A 17,430-nucleotide genomic window follows, 5' to 3' on the forward strand; every position below is an offset into this window, starting at 1 on the left:
TTTTTTTTCCAGTCATACCTCTCAACTATCAAGATTTTCACAGAATGTCCAGATATCTGCCTGCTATTTTTGGTCTGTTCCTTGTAAAATTTATGGTTTTCTGGCAAATCATTGAGGTTTTAATTCATTAAATAATAATAAATAATGACAAACATCTGAGTTTTAGACTTCATATCTTTCAGAAAATAAATGTGTCATTCTAGCAACTTTCTAAGTTTATAGGAGCAATATTTAAAAGCTGTCCCTATTTTGGGTCTTTTTTCTGTATTTACTGTGTCTTTAAGATTTTCCTGGGCTTTAGTGGTCCCTATCACCTGACTGGGTGTATTTAGGGTTGTGTTTTGTGAATTTCCTTTAAAAAGTGTTTTTATTTCCTGTTTCATGGTTCTGATGATGTCTTTTATATAACATGAAAGAGCTAAGCCGTGATTTTTATCTCTAAGGTTCCGAGTTTGTTAGGTTGCTGGCGTTCTGTTCTTTCATCAAACAACAGTTCTATTGAACTTGTGTCCAACACAAAGCTACTTGGTGCTGTTTTCGATAACCACTTAAACTTTGGTATTCAAATACAACAAGCTATCAAGAAAGCCCTCAGACGAATGGGACTCCTATATTGTATCAAACAATTTTTAACTAGCAACTCCTAAAAAAATCACCTCTGAATACTTCTTACCTTCACTACTATATGCTGCCCCAGCTACACCAAATTTCGGCAATCTTTACTTAGGAAATTTGAAGAATACTACAACAAGATACCTGAATTCACCACTAACCAGTCTGCTAAATCTCATCACTGACTAGCCTTAAAACAGTCTGGCTAGAACTTCCACACTATATTTATATCACCCAGTTAGGAACTGCTCATAATATCTACAAACCTCAAAACTGTCCTGCACTCTAAGCCTTAGTGGAACCTTTCACGCCTGCAGAATTACTACTCTCCATGAGCAAGTTTGTATTAACCATAACTTAAACCCACATCTCTGCTAGTCTGTCCATGTACTGAAGTTATGTCTCTAAGGTCTGGAACTTTATCCTTACCACCATCAGACAACAAACCAGCCTATTCACATTCAAAAATTTGCTAAAACACCACTTTAAAAACATTTGTCTCAACTCTTGCACAGCATTTACCTCAACAAAGCAAATTCTCATAGATTCATAGGTTCATAGGTATTTTCTAGGCTAGTGACCACAAGGGCCTTTTTAAGCCTAGCCATGCACACTAAATCTCTGACAAGTTCTGGTACTCTTGATAAGTGTAAGCAGGGGCTTGGGAGATTAAACATTTACAAGCAGGGCCCTGGGAGATGAACCACTTACAGTTTGCCTGTGTCTGTTAGAGACATAGGTGCCAAACCATGGATGAATTTCCTGTTCCTCATCCAATTGTCCAAGTTACACGTGAATTGGATTAGGGAGGAACTCTGCTTCACATGGATGGGGAGCCTGTTCCAGAGATGGGTAGTCTGTGGGACACATACCTGTCTCTCCAGCAGGTCCAATTAATATCACAGGTGAGATTTAGGTCTTTAGAGTGGGTAATTCTGGTGCTGTTTGTTTTGTGGATATGCAGGAGGTCCATCAGAGTGGAGTCTGACAATGCCCTATATGCCAGGCATCGATCTCCCCTCAACAGCCTGTAGGAGACAGAATACAGGGATAGGTCCTTGAGGTGGTCTGCAAAGGACATTTTCCTTAAAACCTGTATTCTTTTAGAGAGGAACCTCTGTGAATGTTCCAGTTGTTGGATATGCTTGGTTAGGTATATACCAAAGGGAACATTGTACTCAATGATAGGGCTAATGAATGCCAAATGCAGTGAAACAATGACTTCCTTGGACATAGATGCCATACCTTTGTTTATAAGTTGCGTAACACAGAATGATTGCCTCACTGCTGTAAACACACGATGATCAAAGGCTAGATTACTGTCTGTGTCACTAAGTCCCTGACTACTGGGTCAACTCTAATGGGTGTGCTTTCAATACGATAGTTACCAGGCGTGGATGACTTCCCAAAGGATACCATTATGCATTTCTTGGCATTTAGTTTTAGTCCAGGGCTCTGACACCAGGTATTTTTCTGTGTCAGCGCTTCCTGGAGAACATTTGTGTCAGTGTGGTATTCAATAACAACTCCTAATTTGCAATCATCTGCAAATTTAGTTGCCAGAGACCACTGAAATTGACCTTGATGGTTAAGATGTTTATTTTACAGATGTAAGGTACAGGGTTTGATCCTCATATGAGGTAATTGTCTATGCTTAAAATGACCCTAAAGGGCAGTTAGCCTAGTATTAACCTATGTCTTGTATTAATGTTTAATGACTCTACATTTTACTGACTGATTGCAGATTTTCTCTAGTATAGCTGCCTTTCAGTTATTGTTTGTCCATATTTTACCTTAAACTATACATTTTTCTCTGTTATATAAAATTGCCTAGTTTACAAATGAAGCTTTTCTTCCCAGGCCACCACTGAGAAGGAGCTACCACAACACATTTGGACTACGGTCAACAAAAGCAATAAATGAAAATAAATGTAAATGAAATTATTCAGGGTATAGATAGTCATCCTATCCACACAACTTATTTGGATCTAGTATCTGAGCAGAACATTCAACATATTTCACCATGCTGGCATCAAAAATAAACGAAGTGCCTTAAATGTTGATCTTTAAATGGTGAGGTTGAAGGTGAAATGGCTAAAAAAACAGAACCCTCACTGACAGGGTGGCAGGTGCTTCCTTCATATGTATGAGCATAAGTAGTGCTGTTCCTCCCAGACCTCAGTATTAGGACCCTTCCTTTTCAACATATATTTTCCAAACAGGAAATCAGGACCTTTCTCAAGTAAGTTTACAGATGACTGCAAACTGGGTGCTTCCGGCAAATCCCTCTCAAATACTATCTCAATACAACAGAAGCCTGCCCTTGCAAACAAATGGTGTACAGAAAAAGGACTACAATTAAATCCAAAGAAGTATAGTGCATTCTCATTTGAAAAACTATTCCTGTCTCCTAAATAACAATGAAGTTAGGGATTTGGGAACATGGGTCAGTAATTCCCTCACATTCGACCATCATATAGCCATAGTACACTGAAAATTATTCTATCACAAATAATATCTAAATACAGCTTATCAAAGTCAAAACAGGTGTATCATGCCGTTGCATATTCTCTTGTTGAAACAGTTTTTGAGTATAAGGCTCCTTTTGGGATCAGAAGTATAGCTTGGGTGTGGTGAAGGGGGCAGCCTGTCTTGGAGTAAGCTATTAGGAGGCACGCTAAGCAGATGCATTTTTTTCTTTTTTTTAATATTTTGTTCCTCACATGAAAGTAAGGGTGTGCAGTAGTGTGGGAGGGCATTTGGACCTCAGGCTCCTCCTAAGGAGAGATGGGAGGAGCATCTGATTAGAGAATTGACATTTTTTTTTGCTTCCCAATCTAGCACTGAGGGGTATCAGATCAGGTCGGGAGGCAAGGACACTAAATGAGGCAGCTATGGCTCTGTTTGGTTGTACCTATTTAGACATATACTTATACCTTCAATCTTACCAGTAAAATGACGCATTTCTGAGGAACAAGCTTGGGATAAGTACTACTGCCTTGCTTCTTGTGAGATAAAGAAACATTGATTCCTAGCTGTGAGAATCTGTAGTGAGAGCAGCAGGAATAGTCATGAACACCAGTGGGCAGATTCTGACTTATCAGTAAGTACTAAAAGCTACCCTCTAGCCCTAAATATATCATCCAATACCAGGTGACATAATGGTTAAGGTCTTTACCTTGCATGCACACTGATAACAGTGTTCACTCCTGACCTCCGTCTAGTGCCTGTATGGAGTTTGTGTGTCCTCCCTGTGCTGCTGTTGGGTTCCTCCCTCCTCCCAAAAGCATGCTGAGAGCTTTTTTAAGCATCTTTATTGAATTATCACATGTATCACAGGCAAACCTGCGTTTATATAAAAGTCAAGAAACCATATTACCAAGTTCACATTTATAAACATTATACATCACATAGATCCAGGTATAGAAATAAGGTACATAAGGAAAGCTAGTCGTGGAATGCAGAAGTCCAGGAAGTCATCAAAAGAAAAAAGGAGTGCAGGAAGAAGTGGGAGATATTAAAGACTGAGCAGGCTAGGAAGGACTACTGGTTGGCTAACAAAGAAACTAAGAAAGAAGTTGCAATAGCAAAGAATAGGGCATCAGAGGCACTCTATCAGCTTCTGCAAAGTGACTCAGTAAGGGGCACAAAAAAACTATACCAGGTTGCAAGGCAAAGACAGAAAGATAAAGAAGATAGTCAGACACCCTTCATAAAGGATGCCAGCAACAACCTGCTCACCAGTCCAGAGGACATCAAAGGCAGATGAAAGGAGTATTTCCAGCAGCTTCTGAATGAAGAAAACCCCACAGAAGCTGTACTGCCCCAGAAACAGCCTACAATTAGAGAAGAAGAGGAGCCCACCCTAGAAGAAGTAAGAAAAGCACTAAGGAAGATGAAGTCAGGGAAAGCAGCAGGCTCAGATGAGGTGACAGCAGATGTTCATAGGTTCATAGGTTTAACTAGGCTATCTGCCCTAAGGCATTTATAAGCCTAGCCCAAAGTTTTGTGGCTTACGCCACCCCTTATATGAAAAAATACTGTGCCCATTAGTTTGTTGTGCCTCTGTCCAGCAGTGACACAGAGATGATTCCCGCGGTAAACCTACAATCTCCCATCCACAGGTCAAGATTTCTCTTGAACAGAGCCAGCGAGGTGCTCTGCCTCACATGGACCGGGATTTTATTCCACAGCATAGGGAGTCTCTGAGTGATAAATCTATCCCTCCAGCACATCCTATTTATATCCGTGCTAAGGTTTAAGTCGCTTGCTCTAGTGGTTTTGGTGGATTTGGATTTTTTGAGGTGGAGCATGTCCATTAATTCCGGGTTGGACATGGCCTTGTATGTCAGGCACATGTCACCTCTGAGCAGACGGTATGCGACTGAATAGAGCTGGAGTTTCTTCAGTCTGGCAGCATATGACAGATTTTGGAGTCCCTTTATCCTTTTGGTGAGGAACTTTTGGGGTCTCTCCAATTGCTGCAGATGTCGGGTGAGATACATCCCGAATGGGGCATTGTACTCGATCATTGGTCTGATAAGTGAAGAGTACAGGGGAACAATGACCTCACTAGATCGGGATGTGAATCCCTTCATGATCAGGTGGGCAATGTAGAAGGTCTTTCTAACCATTTTAGCAAACGTCCAGTCTGTGATAAAGATGCTAGTTGAGATAGGGGAGAAATGGCTCCTGAGGGTACTAATAGCAGTGTGGAGAGAAAGGCATATCCCAGATGACTGGAGAATACACATACTTATGCCAGTGTACAAGAACAAAGGGGATAAACACAACTGTCGGCAGCACAGAGGCATAAAACTCCTATCACATTGCATGAACGTTCTGGAGAGTGTGATTAATAAACGGATACACAGAATAGTAGAATGTAAGATGGGAGATGAGCAGTTTGGATTCAGATCAGGATGCACTAAGGCACTGTGCGAGCACATCCACTCATGCATGAATCGTGCCATCCCAAATAGAACCAAGATGCTTTTGTCCAAAAAAAGGAAGCCAATCTGGTGGTCCCCTGCCATAAACAAACTTTACAACAAAAGGAAGAAACTGTTGCAGAAAAGAGGAATTCCCAGGATGCAAAAAACTCCCTTACCAGCCTCGGTAAGAAGCTGAGATCCCTCATAAAATCCTCCAAAGCTAGTTATGAAAATAAAATTGCCAAAGATTCCAAAGACAACCACAAGGCATTCTATAACTATGTCAGGAATCTAAATGGCAATGCTCAGATCTGCTCTGAGCTACAACAGAATGGCATCAAATATACTAATCCCAAGGATATTGCCAATATCCTGGCAGATCATTTCAGTGCCGACTTCACCCCCCTCTCACCCCCTAAATGGCCCATCTCAATACCGGAAGATTGCCAAATTCCAGTAATAGTGGCCACACAGGTAAAAAACGCACTCTCCAAAGCTAAGAATACAGCATCCATGGGACCAGATGACATCCCAGGCTGTGTACTACATGAACTACAAAATGAACTGGTACCTCACCTAAGTGTCATGTTTAATCATACCCTCACCTCAGGCTTCATGCCCACTGAGTGGCACACAGCTGCAGTTATCCCACTCCACAAGGGGGGATCCACCTTGGATCCCGGGAACTACTGCCCCATCAGTCTGATGAGCCTGATCTGCAAGGCCATAGAACGTATTATCATGGAACTTATAAACAAAAACATTGGCAACCTAAAAACACTGGACCCCACCCAGTTTGGGTTTGTGAAGGGCCGATCTTGTCTCCTGAACCTGATTTACTTCTTCAAATCAGTCTCCAGAGCCATGGACGAGGGTAAGGCAGTCCACACCACCTATCTGGACCTCAGCCTTTGACACTATCCACCACTCTGGAATCATAGATAAACTTACTAAGCTGGGCATTGATCCCTACGGCACTCGATGGGTTGCCAACTGGCTTACTGACAGAACCCACTTTGTAAAAGTAGCTGACTCCAAATCCAGCTCCAGACAAGTGACAAGTGGAGTACCTCAGGGTTCAGTCCTGGGACCTCTCTTGTTTGGCATCTACTTCTCTGAAGTACAGGCCAACACTAAGGGACTCTGACTAACAAAGTTCGCAGATGACTGCAAACTGGGAGCCATTATTGAATCCCCAAATGATGTGGATACTCTACAAAAGGGCTTTACAGAAACAGATGCTTGGTGCCAGAGCCATGGGCTCAAGCTCAATGCCAAGAAATGTATAGTTATCCCTTTGGGAAAAAACATGTACCCGTGAATTACCACATAGGTGGCAGTACACTAAACACCGAAAGTGTGATAAGAGACTTAGGGACACAGGTGGACAGTGGTCTCACCTTCAATAACCACATCGCCACAACAGTCAGAAAATCCTTCTATGTGGCACACCTCATCACTAAGGGCTTTTCATCCAGAAAAAAGGAGGTCATTGTCCCACTGTACTCATCCCTCATTAGAGCCATTATAGAATACAACACCCCATTTGGTATGTACCTCTCAAGACATCTGCAACAACTGGAAAGGCCTCAGAAATACCTCACTAAAAGAATCACAGGCCTAAAGCAGATGCCCTACGCTGACCGCTTTAAAAAACTCCAGCTATACTCTGTCGCATATTGTCTACTCCGAGGCGATCTCTGCTTAACATCCAAGGCCATGTCAAACCCAGAGCTGTTGGACATGCTACACTTAAAGAAATCCCAATCCCTCAGAGCCACATGCTCAGGGGATCTAAACCTTGTCATCACAATAAACAAAACATGCTGGAGTGATAGGTTCCTGACCCAGAGACTCCCCAAACTCTGGAATAGACTGCCCATACATGTCAAGCAGAGCACCTCTTTGGCCCTCTTCAAAAGGAACCTTGATGATTGGATGGGAGAAAGGAAATTCACCCCAGGGATCACGTCAATAGCCCTGCTAGACAGGGGTCCAGGAAGTAAATAGTGTGGGAAGAAATAGCCAGAAAATTGTTATGGCTAGGCTTGTATAGGCCCTAGGGCCAATAGCCTAATACCAACCTATGAACCTATGCAGCACAATTGACCCAATATTTGCATTGAGACAGATACTTGAGAAGAAGGTAGAGATGAAGAGAGAATCCAAATGGGCATTTCTAGACTTGGAGAAAGTATATGACAAGGTTCCAAGAAAGCTGATCTGGGCAGTACTGCTGTGGTTTGAAGTCCCAGAAACATTGTAAAAATTAGTGAGGGCTATGTACAAAAACCCAATGACTCAAGGATGAACAGTGTTCCCTGTAGGAGTGGGTGTACATCAGGGTTCAGCTCTGAGCCCACTGCTGTTCATACTGGTGATGGACTGCATTAGCATACAGGTGGGAGGGGAGGCATCAGCAAATCTGCTGTATGCAGATGATGTGGCAGTGCAGGCAGTCTCTGAGCTAGACCTCCAGCAAAAGATAGGAGAATGGAAATGCAAATCTGAAGGCACATGGGATGAAACTAAGCACAGATAAGATAGTGGTAATGGCAGCAGATTGGGGAAATCAGAAGAAGTTGAGAACAGAGATAGAAAGGAAGATAGTGGAACAGGTAACCAGCTTCAAGTATCTGGGATGGGTAACTGAGGAGAAGGGTATTCTGAATGAAGAGGCCAAAGCTAGAATCAGAGGGGCTGCAGCCAACTGGCATAGAGTATCAGGTGTAGTCTATGATAGAAGAATGCCAAAGAAAATAAAATGTAAGGTGTACATGACAGTGGTACGACCAGTACTACTGTATGGTACAGAAATCTGGGCAGTAAAGGCAGAACATTTGAAGAACTAGAGGTGATGGAAATGAAGTGCCTGAGAAGGGTAGTAGGATGCACACTGTGGGACAGGCAAAGAAATGAAGAAATAATAGCAGAAGCCAAAGTAGCTCCAATTGCAGAAAAGATCAAAGAGAACAAATTATGATGGTTTGAGCACATGCAGAAAAGCAGAAGACAGTCTGGTGAGGAAGATTTGGGACAGACAGGAGGAATGTATGAGGAAGCAAGGACGTTCAACAAAGAGGTGGCTGGATTGTGTGAAAGAAGATCTGAGATGGTCAGGCATGAGTGTTGAAGAAGACAGGTGTGTGGCACTGAATTGAGAGAGTTGGTGACATTTAACACGATACCCCGACCCCATGTAGAAAAATGGGAAAAAGGGGGCTGATGATGATGATGATGATACATCACATATATTATTCTATATAATATAATTAATCTAACATAAAATAAATTGATCAGTTCCTGCCTTCTCTTAAACCTCATCCTTCATCCAAAACATTTTCCACATATATTGTTCCCACAATTTCCATTGTTTTCTATGCATTTTGCTCCTACCCTTTTCTAAAGATCCCACTTCCAGTTCTTTTGTCCCTGTTACAATATTCACTTATTCAGATATTGTTGGTTTTGACATTGATTTCCCATTTTCTAGTAATTGCTTTTTTTGGCTGCCATCAGAATTAAATTTAACAAGGCCTTACTATGTCTAGGCAAATAAGATCCTGTTTCCCAGCTCAAAAAGTCCTTTCACTCATTTGCTCACCCAGTATTTCTGACAGAGTACTCTGTAGGGAATTTGTCTGCCAACTCATTACACTTACAAAACATATGCTCCCAGGTACCCCTTTTTTCGATATTACACCTCCAACATTTGCCATCCACATGAAGGCAAATTCTTTGGAGTCAGCTTGAAAATAGCTATGCAAATACTTCAGGCAAAAATCCTGCATCTTCTAGACTTTGCTTTGTATTTGGAAGCTACACATATGTCCTCTCATTGTTTCTTTGCAAATTGCTTATCTGATTTGTCTTCCTAATCTTTACTAACCTCCTCTGATTCCTGTTGTTATTGTGTAATATTTTATTTGTTTTATTAATTAGCCATTTTTAACAACAACTTTTGTTCTAGTTTCAACTAAAAACTCTACCAGTGCTGCTCTTTCACTTGGATCCCCCCCATCCCTTTCTTTTTGCCTATACTCTGATATCAATCTCTGAGAGAGAAGGCAGTCTCTAGCCTGCAGTCCAAATGTCTTCTTGGTCTCTTCCCATTCTATTACCTTTCCCTCTCTAATTATTAACTCCCAGTACCTTGGTTACTTTGCCAGTTTCCTCTAGTAAACTCCTCCCCCCTCTTGCCTATTCTGTGTACCCACATTTGCAGTAATCCCTATTGGCAGAATCTCCTTTCTCCAATTCTGTGTTGGATTAATTATTATTTTGTATGACTGTTGTTACACTCCTTAAGGATCTGCATGCAAAATCCCACTGTCTGCTTATTTCTTTAATTTCTCCTCCCTATATCCTCATCCCTTTTTTCTTTGATAGCTTCCTGCTTGGGTTATGGATAACAGCCTTAACTTTGTAGCTCTAAAATATCCCTTCAAATCAAATAGTCCAAAATCACCTTGCTCTATTGGAAGGATCTGTTCCCACTTGACTCTTGTCCTCTTCCCCTCCCAGATAAATTCCTTCAAGTCTTAATTAATTACTATCCGCAACTTCTCCTCTTGTTGATAAAAGTATGCTTGATCTGTGTATAAAGCTAAAGGGACTAAAAAGATTTTACTGCTTATATCCTCCTATCCATATCCATACACAAAAGTTCCAGTTTCTCAATTTTTGTATTATATTTTGCTTAGTTCCTTCACACATTTCCTTAGCTGCCGAAGCAGAATACTTTTTAACCCATACTCCTAAATACTTCATTTTATTGTGTCCTTATAAGTATGAGTATTGCTGAACCGACTCATCTGTGGGTACATAGTTTACAGCTATAATCTTTGTTTTACTTTCATTAATTTTAGACAATCCCCCCCCAAAAAAACTTGGAGCTGTCTTAAAATGTTCCACCACACTGACATGTCTTTTTCTGGTTTTATTAGATACAAAATAAAATTGCCTGCAAATAAAGCCAACTTTTTCTTTTACTACCATACCAATTGTATCATTGAATTTTTGAGTCCTTTTTTCTTTGCCAATGTTTCTAAATATAACGCAAATTGTGAAGACTCACCACTAGATCAGTAATCAAGAAGCCTCAGTCCTCACCACTGGCAACAGTGGGGGAAAGTTGACTGAGAGGATAACAGGTACGCACACAGTATTTCCAGCTGCAGCTCTCTGCATCAAGTTCAGTTTCCCTTAAGAGCACACAAAGACCACAGTAAAGTCCAGGGCTGGCTTCTCCCTCTTCCTCTAGATTCTCAATAAGACTCCCTACTGGCACAGCTATAGAGTTAAAATCTCAACTGAATGGCCAAGCCAAGACCTCCAGCACCCTCTCTGTCCAACCAGTGCTTCATGTCCCTGCCCAAATAGCTGACACACACTCTTTGAGGTTTTATTTACACAAACACACATGCACACACGCACACGCGCACACACACGCACACATACACACACACACACACACACACACACACACACACACACACACACACACACACACACACACACACACACACACACACACACACACACACACACACACACCTGGGAAAAGCTAGCATAGGTTTACTAGCTATGCTCCCTTTTGCCCACACTATAAGTTTTTTTCCCTGCCACCAGTCACTCTTTGACAACTACTTTAAAGCCCTAAACAAAGGGTGTAAAGTCTTATTGCAAAGCTATGGAAAGGATCATCATGGACCTCATAAATAAAGATATTGGGGACCTACAAACACTGGATCCTACCCAGTTGGGCTTTGTTAAGGGCAGATCCTGCCTCTTAAACCTGGTTGATTTCTTTGAAACAGTCACCAAGGCCATTGACGAGGGGAAGGTGGTCCACACAGCCTACCTGGACCTCGCAAAAGCCTTTGATACAATACCCCACTCGGGCATTATAGATAAGCTCACCAGCTTAAATATAAACCCCTATGTCACTAGATGGATTGCAAACTGGCTCAAGGACAGAACCCACATGGTTAGAATTGCTGGAGCCATGTCAGACTCCAAACCAGTTACAAGTGGTGTCCCACAAGGCTCAGTCCTGGGACCTCTCTTGTTCGGTATATATTTCTTGGAGGTACAGGCCAACATGGAAGGACTGTGGCTGACCAAGTTCGCAGATGACTGCAAACTGGGCGCCATAATCGACTCTCCAGCCGACACAAGCATCCTCCAAAAGGGCCTCATAGAAACAGACAACTGGTGCCAGAGCCATGGCCTCAAGCTAAATGCCAAAAAGTGTATAGTCATCCCCTTTGGCAAAAACAAATTGCTCACAAATTACCACATAGGTGGTAATCCATTAAGTACAGAAGAAGTAATTAGGGACCTGGGGACCCAAGTTGATAGCAATCTCTCATTTGACAACCACGTGGCCAAAGTGGTTAGAAAAACATTTTATATAGCCCACCTAATCATGAAGGGATTCACATCTAGATCAGGGGAGGTCATTGTGCCTCTTTGCTCATCCCTCATCAGGCCCAAAATTGAGTACAATGCCCCTTTTGGGATGTACCTTACCAGACACCTGCAGCAACTGGAAAGACCTCAAAAGTACCTCACCAATAGGATCAAAGGGCTCAAGCAGATGCCATATGCTGCCCGGTTAAAGAAACTCCAGCTCTACTCAGTGGCATACCACCTGTTCAGAGGCGATCTGTGCCTGACATATAAAGCCATGTCCAACCCGGAATTAATGGACATGCTGCACCTCAGAAAATCCAAATCCCATCGAGCTACGCGCTTGAGAGACTTGAACCTCAGCAATGAAATAAATAGGACATGCTGGAGGGACAGATTCATAACCCAGAGGCTCCCTTCACTCTGGAATAAAATCCCAGTCCAGGTTAGGCAGAGTCCCTCATTGACTCTCTTCAAGAGGAATCTTGATGAGTGGATGGGAGATCGTAGGTTTACCTCGGGTATCACTTCTGTGTCACTGTTAGACAGAGGCACAGTATACTATCCTCAAAAAAGGGCATAGCAAAATAAATTTAAAATGGGTGGCGAAAGCCAAACACATTCTGGCTAGGCTTATAAATGCCCTAGGGCAGATAGCCTAGTATGAACCTATGAACCTATTGTCTAATATTAATACTAATACAAACAGTCTGACCAAGAGCAAGGCTGTTAGGAGTGGTCCACACACTTTCACCAAATAAATATGTAAGTACTCTCAAAATGTAAATATCTCTGCACAGAGCAGACACAATGAAAGGTTTAAATATATTCAATAAAAAATAATAAAAGAACAAGGCAATACTAAATATATTCACAGTGACACCAGAGTTCAAAATCACAGGAAATATTTAAAACACAATTGAAGGCAGTTTCAAATTAATAAAGAAAAATAATATCTAAACTAAGCTTCACTAGATTCCTGGCTGTATTTAAGAATTATGCTGTAACCTAAGAACTTACTAACAGAGCAAGGCAGATGTAGTGAATGGATCTTCTAGTTGTTGTCACATCAAAAACAGAATACAGAATGCATTGTCTCACCAAGACACTTCTCAAAGTAATATCTCAAATATTACAGCTGGGCTAACTTGGAGAATGACATCACTTCTTGTCATCTGTCTTCTAGTCCCCAGACCAAACCCCCCATTGCTGAAGCTGGTAGTATTTAGCATCTGCCTCTAAAAATACTCATCCTAGGGCTTTTACTCAGATCTTTGGCAGATACTGGAAGTCATAAAACAATTACATTCCTCCACATTTCAAGACCAGTAATTAGTTCACCCTAAAGACAATTTAGAAAGCTTCCTAGTAGAGACGTTGTGTCTCTAGCTTTATTGAAGCATCTTTAGGGCTAGTCTCAATCTAGATGTCATGATAGGGCTAGCCACAAACTACTTGCTATGTTAGGGCCAGATACTTGAGAAGAAGCTAGAGATGAGGAGAGAGTCCAACTGGGCATTCCTAGACTTGGAGAAAGCATATGACAAGGTCCCAAGAAAGCTGATCTGGGAAGTACTGTGGTGGTTTAAAGTCTCAGAAACATTGGCAGAATTAGTGAGTGCTATGTACAAGGACTCAAGGATGAACAGTGTTCAGCTTCACAGATGGGTTCCCAGTAGAAGTGTGTGTGCATCAGGGTTCACTTCTGATGTACACCCGCTCCTACTGGGAGTGGGTGTACATCAGGGTTCTGCTCTGAGCCCACTGCTGTTCATAGTGGTGATGGACTGCATTAGCAAACAGGTGGGAGGGATCAGCAAATCTGCTGTATGCAGATGATGTGGCAATGCAGGTAGTCCTGAGCTAGAACTTCAGCAAAGGATAGGAGAATGGAATTTTAATCTGATGGCACATGGGATGAAACTAAGCACAGATAAGACACTGGTAATGGCAACAAATTGGAGAAATCAGAAGAAGCTGAGAATAGAGATAGAAGGGAAGATAGTGGAACAGGTAACCAGCTTTAAGTACCTGGGATGGGTAACTGAGGAGAAGGGTAGTCTGAATGAAGATGTCAAAGCTAGAATCAGAGGGGCTGCAGCCAACTGGCATAGAGTATCAAGTGTAGTCTATACCAGAAGAATGTCAAAGAAGCTGAAAAGTAAGGTGTACAAGACAGTGGTGCAACCAGTACTACTGTATGGTACAGAAACCTGGGCAGTAAAGGCAGAACAGTTGAAGAACTAGAGGTGATGGAAATGAAGTGCTTGAGAAAGGTCTTAAGATGCACACTGTGGGACAGGTGAATAAATGAAGACATAAGAGCAGAAGCCAAAGTAGCTCCAATTGCAGAAAAGATCAAAGAGAACAAATTATGATTGTTTGGGCACATGTTTAGAAAAGCAGAAGACAGTCTGTTGAGGAAGATTTGGGACAGACAGGAAGAAGGTAAGAGGAAGTGAGGACATCCAGCAAAGAGGTGGCTGGATTGTGTGAAAGAAGATCTGAGATGGTCAGCCATCAGTGTTAAAGAAGGCAGGAGTGTGGCACTGAATCGAGAGAGTTGGTGACAGTTAACACAATACCCAGACCCCATGAAGAAAACTGGGAAAAAGGGGGCTAGCCACAAACTGCATGCCATGCTAGGGCTAGCCACAAAAAAAGTGACATGTTAGGGCCAGCCACAAACCATGTGTCATATTGGGGCTAACCTCAAACAGCATAGCATGTTAGGGTTTTGTGCCATGTTAGTGGTAGGCACAAAACATGTGCTTCTTTAGGACTAGTCAGGAACTACATTGCATGTTAGGGCTAGCCACAAATCACTTGCCATCTTAAGGCCAGCCACAGACCATGTGTCATGTTATGGCAAGCCACAAACTGCATGCCATGTTAAGGCTAGCCACAAACCATATCTAATGTTAGAGCTAGCCTCAAACTGCATGCCATATTAGGGATAACCACAAACTTTGTGCCATGCAAGGGCTAGTCACAAACCATGTGTCATGTTAGGGCTAACCACAAACTGCATTCCATGTTAGGGCTACCGACAAACTGAGTCCCATGTTGAGGCCAGGAACACACTGCATGCCATGTTACTGATAGCCATAACCTATATGCCATGTTAGGGCTAGCCACAAATCAGGTTTCATGTTAGGACTAGCCACAAACTTTGTCCCATTTTAGGGCTACCACAAACTCCATACCATATTAAGGCTAGCCACATGCTGAATGCCATATTAATGCTAGCCATAAACCATGTGTCATGTTATGGCTAGCCACAAACATCATGGCATGCTAGGGTGTGTCACAAACCCTGTGCCATATTAGTGCTAGCCAGAAACCATGTGTCATGTTAGGGATGCACTAAAATACTAAAATCATGTTTCATGTTATGGCTAGCAATAAACTAAATGCCATGTTAAAGCTAACAATGAACCATGTGTAATATCAGGGCTAGCCTCAAACTACATGCCATTTTAGGGATAGCCACAAGCTTTGTGCCATGTTAGGGATAACCACAAGCTATGTGTCTTGTTGGGGCTAGCCACAAACTGAGTTCCATGTTGAGGCTAGCTGCAAACCATGAGCCATGTTAAACCCAACCTCAAACTGCATGCCACTTTAGTTCAAGCCACAAACTGTGTGCCATTTTAGGTTTGGCAACAGACTGTGTACCATGTTAGGACAGCCACAAATCGCATTCCATATTAGGGATAACCACAAACTGCATGCCATGGTATGACTAGCCACAAATCATGTGTCAAGCTAGGACTAGCCACAAACTTTATACCATTTTAGGGAAAGCGCAAACTGCATAGCATATTAAGGCTAGCAGCAAACTTTGTGCAATGTTAGGGATAGAAACAAACTGAATGTCATATTAGGGCTATGGCTAAACCATGTGACATGTTAGGGCTTGCCACAAACTGCAAGCCATGTTACGGCTAGTCACAAACTACATGGTATATTATGACTAGCCACAAACCATGGGTTATGTTAGGACTAGCCACAAACTGAGTGCCATATTAGGGTAGCCATAAACCATGTGTCATGTTAGGGCTAGCAATAAACTGCATGCCATGTTAGGGCTAGCCACAAACCATGTGTCATGTTAGGACTAGCCACAAACTGCATGTCATGTTAGGGCTAGCCATAATCTGTGCTTGCTATGTTAAAGCTAGCCAAACCCAAGTGTCATGTTAGGGTTAGGCACAAACTGCAAGTCATGTTAAGGCTAGCCAGAAACCATATGTAATGCTGAGCTAGCCTGAAACTGCATGCCATGTTAGGGCTAGCCACAAACTTTGTGCCATATTAGGGCTAGCCAAAAAAAATGTGTCATATTGGGGCTAGCCATAAAATGAGTGCCACGTTGGTGCTAGCCACAAACTGTGTGCCATTTTAAGGCTAGCCACAAACTGTGTGCCATTTAGAGCTAGCCACAAACTGCTTGCCATGTTAGAGCTAGCCAAAAAAACATGTGTCATGTTAGGGTTAGCCAGAAACTGCATGCAATGTTAAGGCTAGCAACAAACAATGTGTAATGTTAAGGCTAGCCTCAAACTGCATGCCATGTTGTGGTTAACCATAAACCATATGTCATGTTGGGACTAGTGATAAAATGCATGCTATAGTGAGGCTAGGCACAAACTATGTGCCATTTTAAGGCTAGCCACAAACTGCGTGCCATGTTAGTGCTAGCCACAAATTGTGTGTCATTTCAAATTTGGTGACAAACTGTGTACCATGATAGGGTAGCCAGAAACTGCATGCTGTGTTACAGCTAGCCACAAACTTTGTGCCATGATAGAGCTAGCCAAAAAAAAAACATGTGTCATGTTAGGGTTAGACACAAACTGCAAGTCATGCTAAGGATAGCCACAAACCATGTGTAATGTTAGGGCTAAACTCAAGCTGCATGCTATGTTAAGGCTAGCCACAAACGTTGTGCCATGTCAGGGCTAGCCACAAACCATGTGTCAGGTCAGGGCTAGTCAGAAACTGCATGTGATGTTAGTGTTACACACAAACTTAGTGCCACATTGAGTCTAGTCACAAACTGATTGCCATGTGAGGGCTAGCCATAAACCATATGACATGTTAGGGCTAACCACAAACTGCATGGCATGTTAGGGCTATCCACAAACAATGTGCCATGTTAGGTCAAGCCACAAACCATGAGTCATGTCAGAGGTAACCACAAACTGCATGGCAAGTTAGAGCTATCCATAAACTGCATGCTTAGTTAGGACTATCCACAAACTGAGTGCCGTATTAGGGCTAGCCACAAAGAGCATGCCATGTTAAGGCTAGCCACAAATTGCATGCAATAGTAGGCCTAGCCACAAAGTGCATGCCATGTTAGGGCTAGACACAAACCATGTGTCAGATTAGGACTAGCCAAAAACATTGTGCTATTTTAGTACTACCACAAACAGCATGCCATATTAAGGCTAGCCACAAACAT

The sequence above is a fragment of the Protopterus annectens genome, chromosome 2.part1 (assembly GCF_019279795.1).
Source record: "Protopterus annectens isolate FY-2018-M chromosome 2.part1, PAN1.0, whole genome shotgun sequence".
NCBI lineage: Eukaryota > Metazoa > Chordata > Ceratodontiformes > Protopteridae > Protopterus > Protopterus annectens.